At 34.3% G+C, this 11,940-nt stretch overlaps 1 long non-coding RNA gene and 1 pseudogene across 1 annotated transcript; one reads left to right on the top strand and one right to left on the bottom strand.

Moving 5' to 3' along the window:
* On the top strand, positions 559-7,040 carry LOC107617827 (annotated as a pseudogene).
* On the bottom strand, positions 1,075-2,041 carry LOC110266208. Its single transcript, XR_002353242.1, has 2 exons — positions 1,706-2,041; positions 1,075-1,671 (listed from the first exon to the last, which is right to left on the bottom strand). It is a non-coding gene; the product is annotated as an uncharacterized LOC110266208 (long non-coding RNA).

Here is an 11,940-nt window from a genome sequence, read left to right on the forward strand (position 1 = left end):
TATTATAAAAAATTAAAATAGTAATCAATACACAAAAATTAGAATAATTGTTTTAATATTTTCAGTATTTATTTATAAAAAATTATGAAAAAACCAATAATAACTAGCAACAACCTAAACGTGCTTTGAGTAAACGAAGAAGCTATAATTTCTTGTTTCTAGTGAACGAGCTTTTGGGATGTTGGCGTTAAAAAAAAATTGCCAAACATCAAATAACAGCACTTAAATAGTGAAACGCACTTTTTTCCTCTCCAACGTGTTTCACAAACACACCCTACATAGTTTGCAATTGAGTTGGCATGGAGAGAGACAACTGTGGCCCAGTGAAGAAGCAGGAAGATTCATGTTACGACATTGCATTCTGTGTTGCCATTGCAGCTGTAATACACGCGCTTTGCTTTCCCCCTTTCATTTTGGAATCTTAAATGTTGTTTTTTCCGTTGAACTCATTCACTGTACTTTAGTTGTTATTAGGTAATTAGGTAATAGGTAAGTTGTTTGGTTTTGCTACATTTTCATAGCTCTACTCTCTCTCTCTCTCTCTCTCTCTCTCCCTCTCTTTCAGCCTTTGAATTGTGACTGTCACTCATAGGAGAAAGAGAGAGAAAGAGAGGGAGATCTGTGAAGTCTTCATTGTTTTCTTCAGCTGATTTTCACTTGTAATGGTGAGACAGGTTCCATTGTGTGAGTTTCCTAGGTTCCTGACAGTGTTTTAAGGTGGTGGGGTGTTTGATGTTGGAATAAAGCTGTGACCTTTTCACTATGATTTGAGGATGTTCCCTGACTCCTCTTGCCACTGTTGCTGAACCATGACAAAAAGGGTAGCATCTTTTTTCTGAGATACAGAAATCGTATTCCATGTGTTTGATGAAATGTGAGCTTGATTTGGAAATTGGGTTTGCTCTAATAGTCTTAAAGGAGCTTCCTTGAAGAAAGAAGAAGAAGAAAATAATCTCCCTTTTGTTGTTTTCCTTCTTTTGAAGTGATTGTACTGGTGGAAAACTAAAACAGGCCAAAAGGGTATCCTTATTTCACCTTGTGTGTGGGGTTCTAAATTTGTTTTTTAGACTTTTGAATTTATGTGGAGTGAAGAACCACTAAAGTTCCTTTGGGGGTGCTTTGCCTTGATTCTCTTTGTTGGCCATTGCCCTTGGTCAAACGTGGTAGACTGGTAGTTAAGGGTATCTTATATAATCTGTGTTGGAGACATTAGAAATAACAGGATCTTCCTTCTTTGTTATATCTAAATTAGGGATCAAGCTAACTAGCTGCTGATCAAAGACAGAACCAATTAGGATTTCTATTTGTGGGATTCAGTATTATCCCACTTAAGTTATAGTTTGATTAAGCACTGAATGTTTGTACAATTTGCATAGTTGATCTTCAATGAGACCTTTAAATTTAAGTCAGTAAAGTCTGAATAGGTTGGCCTGAGGTTTTTTAAGGCATAGTCATATTTGAGGTTTGGTCTGTAAATTTGGTTACTTCAATATGTCGGATAGTGTGCAAGAAGCGCGGTCGCTTGCCTTGACTCCTACATGGTCTGTTCCCACTGTGTTGACCATCTTTGTTGCTGTCTCTTTGCTTGTGGAGCGCTCCATTCACCAATTAAGCAATGTAAGTTTTCTTCTTAGAAGTTTTATTCAGTTTAGGATTGGTTTTGATGTTAACCTCTGTAACAAGGTTATCAAACTTGAGAGTTTACCTAAACTCGGGAGTTTAGACCAACTTGAATTGTGTAATCAACAAGCAAACTTGTAACAGTTTGCTTGTAAAGTTGTAAACTTGACCAGCGACCTAAACTTACAAGTTTACGAGTTAACTTGAGAGTTTGATAACCTTGTTCTTTAGTGTAACAAAGATTTGCATAGCGAAAATTGGAAGCCTGTTCAAGACATTAAGCAAACACAAGCTGTGGAGTGGCAATGGAGGAGCTATTGTAGGACCCGTTTTATGAATTGGAATGAATAAGCCAAATTTTGTGTTCAGTTTTGACATGAATTCTGATGTCTGTTTTCTTTGCTCCTCTGGGTCTCTGGGGCTGCAGTGACTGCGGAAAACTAATCGAAAACCATTGCTTGCTGCTTTGGAGAAGATGAAAGAAGGTACAATGCACTGAATTTTTCTTCATTGTGTTAATATTTTTGTTACATATCTCTTTTTGACTAATCAACTTGCTTTTTTCTTTCCTTTTGTGTTTTATATTTTGCTATCTTCAGAGTTGATGTTGCTTGGATTCATATCACTCCTACTAACAGCTACCTCAAGAATTATAGCCAATATTTGCCTTCCATCAAAGTTCTACAACAGTGCTTTTGCTCCATGCACAAGATCTGAGATTGATTAAGAAATGGAAGATAATGGCTCCGAAGGACGTAAATTATTGATGGCTTTTGCTTATCCAAGCTTAACTCGGAGGATGCTGAATGGCATGAATAGAAGCTCCTGCAAAGAGGCATGAACAACAGACCCCAATGTTTAAACTTTGGCTATTATGATTATTCATTAATTATTGCTCCAAATCAACGTGTGTCAAAATTTTCATTTGTTATGTTTCTCAGGGTTATGAACCATTCGTGTCATATGAAGGTCTAGAGCAATTGCACCGGTTTATTTTTGTCATGGCAATAACACATATATCTTACAGTTGCCTGACGATGTTGTTAGCAATTGTGAAGGTGAGAAATGTTTCAACATTAATTTGAATTTAAATGGCATTGAACTGAAATTTGATATTACAGAACACTATCACTTGGATGTTTACTTATTTATTTTGGTAACTATGTATTAATGTATGCAGCAAAACATCTAAGTGTTATAACTTTAGATTTCTGATTGGCATGAGAAATTAATAACACCAATAGTTTAAAGCAGATTCATAGTTGGAGAGTGTGGGAGGATGAGGCTCATATGGATCAGCATGGATCTTTGGCAGGTAAGCACAATACTTCTTAATATGCATTTGTTGTTTGTAAGTGATTTTCTTTGTGTGCTGTCGAGAGTATATTGACTATTTCATGTATTGCTGTAGTAATCACAAGAGAGTTGACAATGCGAAGACAATCGTCCTTTGTCAAGGTTCATACATCAAATCCAATGGCCAGAAATAGTTTCCTCGTTTGGGTGGTAATTACGTAACTCTATTTTGTTTCCCCATTAACATTTGATTTCATTTAATGTATTTTGTCGAATGTCTACCTTTAAGTTCTTGAATTCGTGCGATGAAAAATGGCATGTCTGAAAATACTTTAAATCAAAATATTCTGAAACAAAGTTTGATAATCAGATGGTTAGCTGGGCCAGAATTTGATCAATTTGCTTTGCTTAATATATTTTGCAGTTGCTATGGCAAATGAAGTAGTAAAATATTGATAATTCATGTTACCTAATTGCATCATTTCTCATCACTTTCAGCAAATTGTAACATCAAACTCTGTGTGTGAATCTTTTGATATTTTACCTGATACTCCCGACTGCTACATTCATATGTTATTTCGTCAATCTACTTATGTCAATTGCATATAGTTGTATATTGGACTTGATAAATTGAGGTTTCATTTTGAACAACTTATTTGGTAATACATAACTAATTCTAAGTTTAATCAAATTGTAGACATGTTTTTTCCAACAATTCGGCCATTCGGTGGTTCGTGCTGACTACCTTACACTTCATAATAGATTATCTTGGTCTAAATGGTTTTGATTTAAAAGCAACCTGAGTTTTATTTTACTGTGTAAATTAAATTCTTACTTTATCTCTGTGATGCAGTGCTTGGATCTCTGAATTTCTAGTATTCATGCATCACTAATTTTTTTTTGTACTCCTTTACTCAATCTCTTTTCCTTATTTATGGCAGAATCACAACCTCACATTAAAATATGATTTTCACAGCTATATGGTTAGATCTATGGAAGAGGAGAATTCCAAAGGATAGTTGGTGTGAGGTTAGTAATGGTTGAGCATTTTTTGTCGTCATTATTGAGGAAGTCAATAGTACATGATCTGTTGTGACCTTTACATACTGTGTATGATTTTATTTCAATGTTACAGTTCGCTAAGAAATTTCTGGAAAAGAGTCTTCAGTTTTGCATTTTTAAGCAGTAGTTCAACTTTTCTATTCTGATTCATTGCAAATAATCAATGTAAAGAGAAAAGAATGTTCATTATTTGTATTAAGCATGTGTAGCATTAAGTTATGGTTATTGTTTTTGTTTTCCACAAATTTATTTTCATGAAGTTGAGAGCTAACAGTGTCTGAAATCTCTAGCAGTGGCTTACTCTGGGGATTTGTTGTTGCTTTCATGCTTTCCAACATTAAAGGTAGTGTGTCTTTTTTTTTTTTCATAATCTTAATTTTCAAATAATATATACATTCCCTCCATTACTAAAACCAATTTGTATCTTTCTTTTGGCCAAAGCTTTCACTTTACTTCCATTTCTCTGTGAGATTACCTCAAACATAATTGTGGTCAGTTATTGAAGTAGTCAACCCAACTAAGAAGAATAACTTGCTGCTTTTATATTGTGGTTTCATTATGTCTTTGTGTTATCTTAGAATCTTACAATTGCTAATTCATTTATCCTTTTTCTCGGTTTACCGCAGGATCAAATCTCTTTCTGGATAGCTATCATCCCTGTCACGGCAAGTTATCTTTGTTATTTTCTCTTTCTTTTAAGTTATTTTACTTTGTTGAACACTTTCTGATTACCGTGTCTTTTTATTTCTTGTGTTTATGAACAGCTTGTTCTTTTGGTGGGAACAAAGCTCCAGCATGTTATTGCAACATTGGCATTGGAGAATGCCGGAATCACTGGTTACTTCTCGGGATCAAAGTTGAGGCCTCGCAACGAACTTTTCTGGTTCAATAAGCCTGAACTATTGCTATCCTTGATCCACTTCATTCTCTTCCAAGTAAGCAACAATAGTTTATCGGCTACTTTTGTGATATTTCTAAATGAAATTTGTTTTTTTTCCCTCCTAACTCTAGATGCATGTTCATTTCCTGGTTTTGTTTTCGCAGAATGCGTTTAAATTGGCTTCGTTCTTTTGGTTCTGGGTACTTCTCTACTTCCTTATCCATCTTAAGTCATAATTATTTCCTTCAACAAATAATACAATGACTAGCTATATATTTTCGATAAGCAAATGTTATAGCCTTATTCAAATTTTCGGTGATTGACACGTTGATTTTAGTATTCCTTAAAAGCTTCTTTTTGGCAAGTTATTGCCACCTTTTTTCAGTGTTATCAGAATTACTTTAGATATGATGAATCACTCCATAGAACAAGATACTGAAGAATGGCACGAAGTTCTGTATGTACTAAAATGTCTTTTTTGTTATTGCAGTGGCAGTTTGGTTATAATTCCTGCTTTATCAGGAATCACTTGCTTGTGTACTTAAGGCTAATCTTAGGGTATGCTGAAACCATGAGATCCTTAATTCCATTTATTTAAGATGTTAAAAAAGCCATGTGCCATTTTATACCTTTTCTATATAAACTTTGTAGGTTTGCAGGACAGTTTCTCTGCAGTTACAGTACTTTGCCACTCTATGCGCTTCTTACACAGGTAATCCACGACCTAAATCGGTCGGTTTCTGTTGTATGTTTTCTGCTTTCAGGATTTTGTTGGTGGAAAATAGTGGAAAACAAGAAAATTTGTTTTCCAAATTTTTTAACCTCCATTATTTACTTCACCAAATTCAAAAAACAAGAAAACATAAGTCATGCTGACCCTATAGATCTGTTTAATTCAAGAAGATATTTCTACGATCATTCTTCAATATTCATTGGCAAAATATCAGATTGTTTTCATTCAAATTAGTTTTTGTGCATCGACATCATAGAAAGTTCCACATTATACTAAGTTGGCATTTTTATCCAATTTTGTTAGTGGGCATGTAAGCAGTGAGTGAGAAATTAGTTCCTGATCAAACCAAACAAAATCATTATGATATATCCGACTATATGACATGTTTTCAGTTGTGTGTGTCTCAAAAAGTCAATGATGGCACACCTAATTTCAAGGCTTCATTATGAACCATGTGTATGTGATGCTTTTAAGGCATGGAGTTGGTTTGAGTGAATCATTCAAGTTCAATTTCGATGTACTAAGTTAAAGAATTTTACACTATTATCCAATAAACTTTTTCTTTTGGATCACAATTTGCGTTAGTCGTAATGAGTGTAAAAGGAATTACTTTTTCTGATATGACAAACAGGCAATATATAATTAAATATCGGGTAATGCTATGGTGAATGGTGTTTTTCAATGAAGAGTGAAGATTGTCTTTTTACAATAGAAAAAAATATTTAAAAAATAAAGACATCATATGCAATGCACACTCCTTTAAAAAATTTTGTTACAATATTCACTCTTCGCCAAATTTCATTATTCACCATAGAAATCCCCTTAAATATGTGTAAAACATTTTAAACTGCATAAAGTTAAATCTGAATCATTGGATTCTTGCCACTTTTATTTCTCATGCAATAAGATCTTTCTATGTTTATTTTCAGATGGGAACAAACTATAAGGCTGCATTGATTCCAGAGAGGATAAGGGAGACAATCCATGGATGGGGCAAGGCAGCTAGGAGAAAGAGAAGGCATGGTATGTTTGCCGATGATTCCACCATTCACACGGACACGAGCACTGTACTATCTCTCAAAGAAGACGATAGAATGGTCGATATCCCTGAAACTGGTACTGACCATGTCACTGGAACTGAAGTAGAATTACAACCGGTAGCAGCTGCTACGGCTAGTTCTGAAGCTATTTGAACATGTATAACTGGGTTGGTCTAGAATTGAACTCATTTTTTTCTGATATATATAAGGTATACATCGGTTTTAAGAGAATTAGTGGCGCCTTAGCTGTGGCCACCTATAAAACCACTTTGACGCTATGTAAATAAGAGCGTGAGATAAATATAATGTATTTCTGTTTAGTAAACGTGATTTAAACGTGATTTCTGAAGTACCTTGTTGACCTGTTCTTTGGAGAATCGAATTATGAAGATAATCTTTATATTTCAGTTATTCACTGTTATTACTTGTAACCTAATTTTCATAATTCTTTAGATTTCTAGAATAAAATATATTTAATAAATGATCACGTGTGCTTTTGTTTGTATTATCCTATCGATTTATAAGGCTTTTTGTGACCAAGATATAAGTAATGGATCACTATGTTTGTGAGTTGGGAATTTTAAAGAAAGGAGGAGAAAGAAAATGGTTAGAGGAGTATTTCATAAGTACTCATCAAATCTAACTTACAAACACAGGCTAATGACAATTGATTAAAAAATGAGGAATGCTAGGGGACTAGCAATTTTGGTGTTTTGTAACCATCAATTGGCCATTAATAGTGTTTTTAATGGTGTGAGATTACATCTAATAGTGGGAGATCACTCACTTTTGTTTTGATGGTTAAGTGCTGGCCAGAAAACACAAAAGTTGCTGGCCCTAGACTTTTCCTTAAAAAATATTGCTTTGATTTTGATTTTTTTATTTGCAATGCTTCTTAGTGTTAGTTTTTGTGCTTTTATGAGTTGTATTTTTCTCCACCGAAAAAAGATTCTTTTTCTTTTGGGTTCTATTCAACACTCAAGTATTTTACATCAAGGGCACGAATTCTATGTGCCGTGTGTATTTGGCTGACCGGTGTGTATAGCACTTAATTTTGGCTGACCGGTGTGCTTGCTGATGAGGAGTCATTGGATTATACATGCTTTTTAATCTAATAGTAGAGATCTTTCTAAATTTAATTTCATATGATTGGTTAGTTAATACTTTATGCTGCTTTTGTGTCAGTAGGATAACTTTATAAATATTAGTTTTAAGACGGTTATTATTGTTAGATTTAAAATATTTTGTAGTATTATATCAAAAATAAAAAAAATCAGATATTTAAATTAATTCAAAACGGATAAAATTTTGTTGAGTAAGATTTTTTTATTGTATTATTTTGCACAGCCAGCAAAGATGCGAGCAGAAGTTCGTTGAACACCGGAGTGGGGCATCAAGCCAGAGTGGGAGAGGATGGTACTTCACCTCCGATGACGTTTTAGCGGGTGGGCAGGATGGTTTTTTGGCCAATATCTTCGCTGCCAATGCTCACGACCCTTCTTCATCAGCACGGTTCTTCACCTCCGATGACGGCATCCCCAACCCGCAACAATATTTCAGGTGTGCAGCAACGCCTCGACAGCAACCATGGAGCAGATGCCCCGACGAGGAGGATTAGGTGTGGTAGGGATGAGATTAAGAGGGAGATGCTGTCCCGTGTACGATAGAGCAGATACCTTCCTTGTCTTCGTCGTCCTCTTACTTCCTTCTCTTCCTCCGCCGTTTGCAAGCGCACCTCGCCTTCTACTATCTCCAACGCCGGCGACAAATCCAAATCTTTCCACTGCCTTCGCTATTCACTTTTTTGTCGCGCCACCAACTTCTTCTTCTCTCCACTCGGCCATGGCGGCTTTGGCACCGTCTTTTTCGACATTCTCTCTCCTCCGGCAAAAACTCTATCGCAGTGAAGCTCTGGACCCCACAATAACCTTGTAGCAAGGAGAGCGAATTTCACAACAAGATCCTCTTTTTAATTCAGTTGCAAAATTAAAATTAATTAATCCTTTAGAATTCTAATGAATAGTTGTGTTCGATTTGTTGGATGATTATTAATAATTTTAGGGTAAAGTACTAAATTGGTCCCTTAGGTTTGGGCATAATTCTGTTTTGATCCTTAAGGTTTAAAGTGTTCTATTTGAATCTAAAAAAGTTTCATTTAGCATCAATTTAGTTCCACAGTGAGGTCAAAATTAAATAATTAACAAAATGTCCTACATAACAACAGTTCAAGAACAAAATTGATAATCTGGAGAACAAGTACAAGCTCCAAAGGCACAAAATCAACTAATATTTTCTAAATTTTTTTTTTTACAAAATCTAATAAAAGAAAGATAAAAAATAATAAGAGTGATATTTGTATATATAAGATAAGAGTAATATTTTTTTTACCAAAGATAGGAAAATTCAAATCTGCGATCTCTTAGATGAGTACAGGGAGACTATGCCATTTGAGTCATAATTCATTGTCAATAAGAGTAATATTTAGATATATAAAACATATCTTTGTACATAAACCAATACAAAATAAGAGACTAATTTTAGAATATTCAGGTGTACTTACAATATTCTAATATTTGTATCCACGTATATTTTAATATGATATCAGTATCATTTTAAAGATAATATCTAATACAAATTTTAATTTTCAATTTTTAATTTTAAGTTATTTTAGTTATTATAAAAATAAAAAATAATACTCAAAATTAATCCCATTAAACTGCTCAATAATTTATTTATGAAAAGATATAATTGTATTTGTTTAAAGGATAATTCATGGTTCAAAAGATATAATTCATGGTTAAAAATGCCGAATCTCATTTTAGGTTTTGACGGAATATTCGAAAACGCTGTGTGAGTGTGTGGCCATGGCGAATCAGCAGAATTTGCCAGAAGGAACGGTGCAGAACATTCTAGAATAAGAAACTTTCAAATGGGTCTTCGTTGGTAGCAAAGGTGGCGTTGGCACAATACTCTCATTCTTCTCGCCACTGTTAGCGACTCTATTCTCATAATCTCCACTGACCCAACTCACAATCTCAGTGATGCTTTTCAACAACGATTCACAAAGACTCCAAATTTAGTCAATAACTTCACCAATTTATATGCTATGGAAGTGAATTCCACTACTGAGCATGAGGATATGTGGGCACTTCTAAAGGGATGGACGGCATGAGTCGCTGAAATTTTCGGTAAAATGTGGGTAATGGACTTCAGGCGTGCCCAATAAGAGGCTGCCGAAGCCACCATGACTGAGTAGGGGAGGAGAAGGAGTTGATAGCGCGAAGAAGAAGCGAATAGGAGAGGTCTTGGAGATTCCGTCGTTGTTGGCGCTGGAGATAATGGAGGAGGCAGTGCGCTTACAACGGCAGAAGAAGGGGAGAAAAAAACCTGGAGGAGAATGTTAATGACAGTGATGCGTGAGCATCTTGTCTATCTTTTCCTAGTGAATTTGCATCTAATTTGTTGAGTTTAATTAAGAATTAATTATATTTTAGCCACTATGGATGCTATTTTGAGTTTTGTGCAATTTTATTTAATGTAGGTAGCATTCGGATGGATTTGATGAAGTTTCTACAGAGAAAGAGAAGAAACCAAAGAGATGACCAGCGAATACCGACGCGGACGCATGGCTCATGCGACCGCGCGGAATGGAGGAAATCGCAATGACGCGATCGCATGCCTGACGCGAACGCGTGGACTGGAATCTGCACAAATGACGCGAACACGTGGACGACGCGGACGCGTCACATGAGCGATCTGCAGAATGGACAAATCTAGTGGTCCCCACCCATCAGACTTGTTAATTAATTCAAATTTAAATTCAAATTTTAATTCTAGGAAAAGATATTATTTTAATTTTAATTTTAGAAATTTGATTTTTAATTTTATTAGGATTAGTTATAAAAGGAATCCCAACAGGTGATTCCAACACAACATTTTATTCCACAACATTATTCCCATTTACTATTTATAATCTTTATTTTCTACTCTGAACCATGAGCAACTAATTCTCCATTGTTAAGGTTAGGAGCTCTGTCTATTGTATGGATTGATACTATTATTTTTCTATTTTAATTTATGTTTTGATTTATTTTTCAATAATTGTTTTCGTTCTTTATTTTATGAATTTGGGTGGAACGGAAGTATGACCCATGTTCTAATTGAGTTCTTGTATAACTTGGAAAAGCTCTTTACTTGAACAATAGCTTGAAAACATATTATCCTGAATTTCTAATTGTTTGTATTTAACGGGATACGTGACATATAATCCCCTTATTTTTGGATAATTAGGATTCTTGTAGCATATAAACTGGAATTTGATCATCACCCTCTAATTGGAATTAATTGACCAAGAAATTGGCAGTTGATGAATTTTAGAGGAGACTAAGAAGGTCTAAGGAATTAGGGTCTAGTCACAAATAGTTTGCCATGAATTAAATCTTGCATGATTAAAATAGTTAATAAGAAAAGTCAATCCAAAAAATAGATAACTCTGAAGCCTTAACTGCCTACTCAATATTTTATTCCCAACTTATTTATTTGTCTATCCTTTTGATATTCTGAGTTCGAACTTAAACCTTTTGAACATCTCAAAACCATTTTATGCTTGTCTAACTAAGTAAATCATTTAACCATTGTTGCTTAATCCATCAATCCTCGTGGGATCGACCCTTACTCACGTAAGGTATTACTTGGTACGATCCGGTGCACTTGCCGGTAAGTTAGTGGGTTACAAATACCGCACCAGACAGTAATAGATAATTAAATATGGGTATTCATTTAAAAAATAAAAAAATGATCCCTTTATTTTATGTACAATTACAAAAAAGACCCCAAAAAATAAACATTTTTATTTTGACATTTTTTGGCTGACCGGTGCGCTAAATAACTTTTTGGCATTTCAGTGCGTAAACATCACCTGCGTACCAAATCCGTGCCCTTACATCAAATGGTTGAATGCCAAAGAAAGATGACACCAACACAAGTTTAGGGACAGCAATATATCATTTTAATTAATGTAATGGTATTTTATGGGAAAAAACGGATCCAAGAATTTTAATATGGAAGGGCCGAATTGTAGATAAATTTTTTTATTTTTATTATATTTTTTATTTCATAAAAGCAATTTAGACATAACGTATAATTTTATTTTTAGCATGACAGCTATATAAAAGAAATATAGCAATATCAATAATTTATAGTATGTTTAGTTAAAAAAATTATTACATATCTTATTAATTAAAATTAATTCGTTTAAAATTTTTAAAAAATTTATAAACAAATTATAAACTATTAATTATATGAAAGAC

This window comes from Arachis ipaensis, chromosome B09, assembly GCF_000816755.2.
Source record: "Arachis ipaensis cultivar K30076 chromosome B09, Araip1.1, whole genome shotgun sequence".
Lineage (NCBI taxonomy): Eukaryota > Viridiplantae > Streptophyta > Magnoliopsida > Fabales > Fabaceae > Arachis > Arachis ipaensis.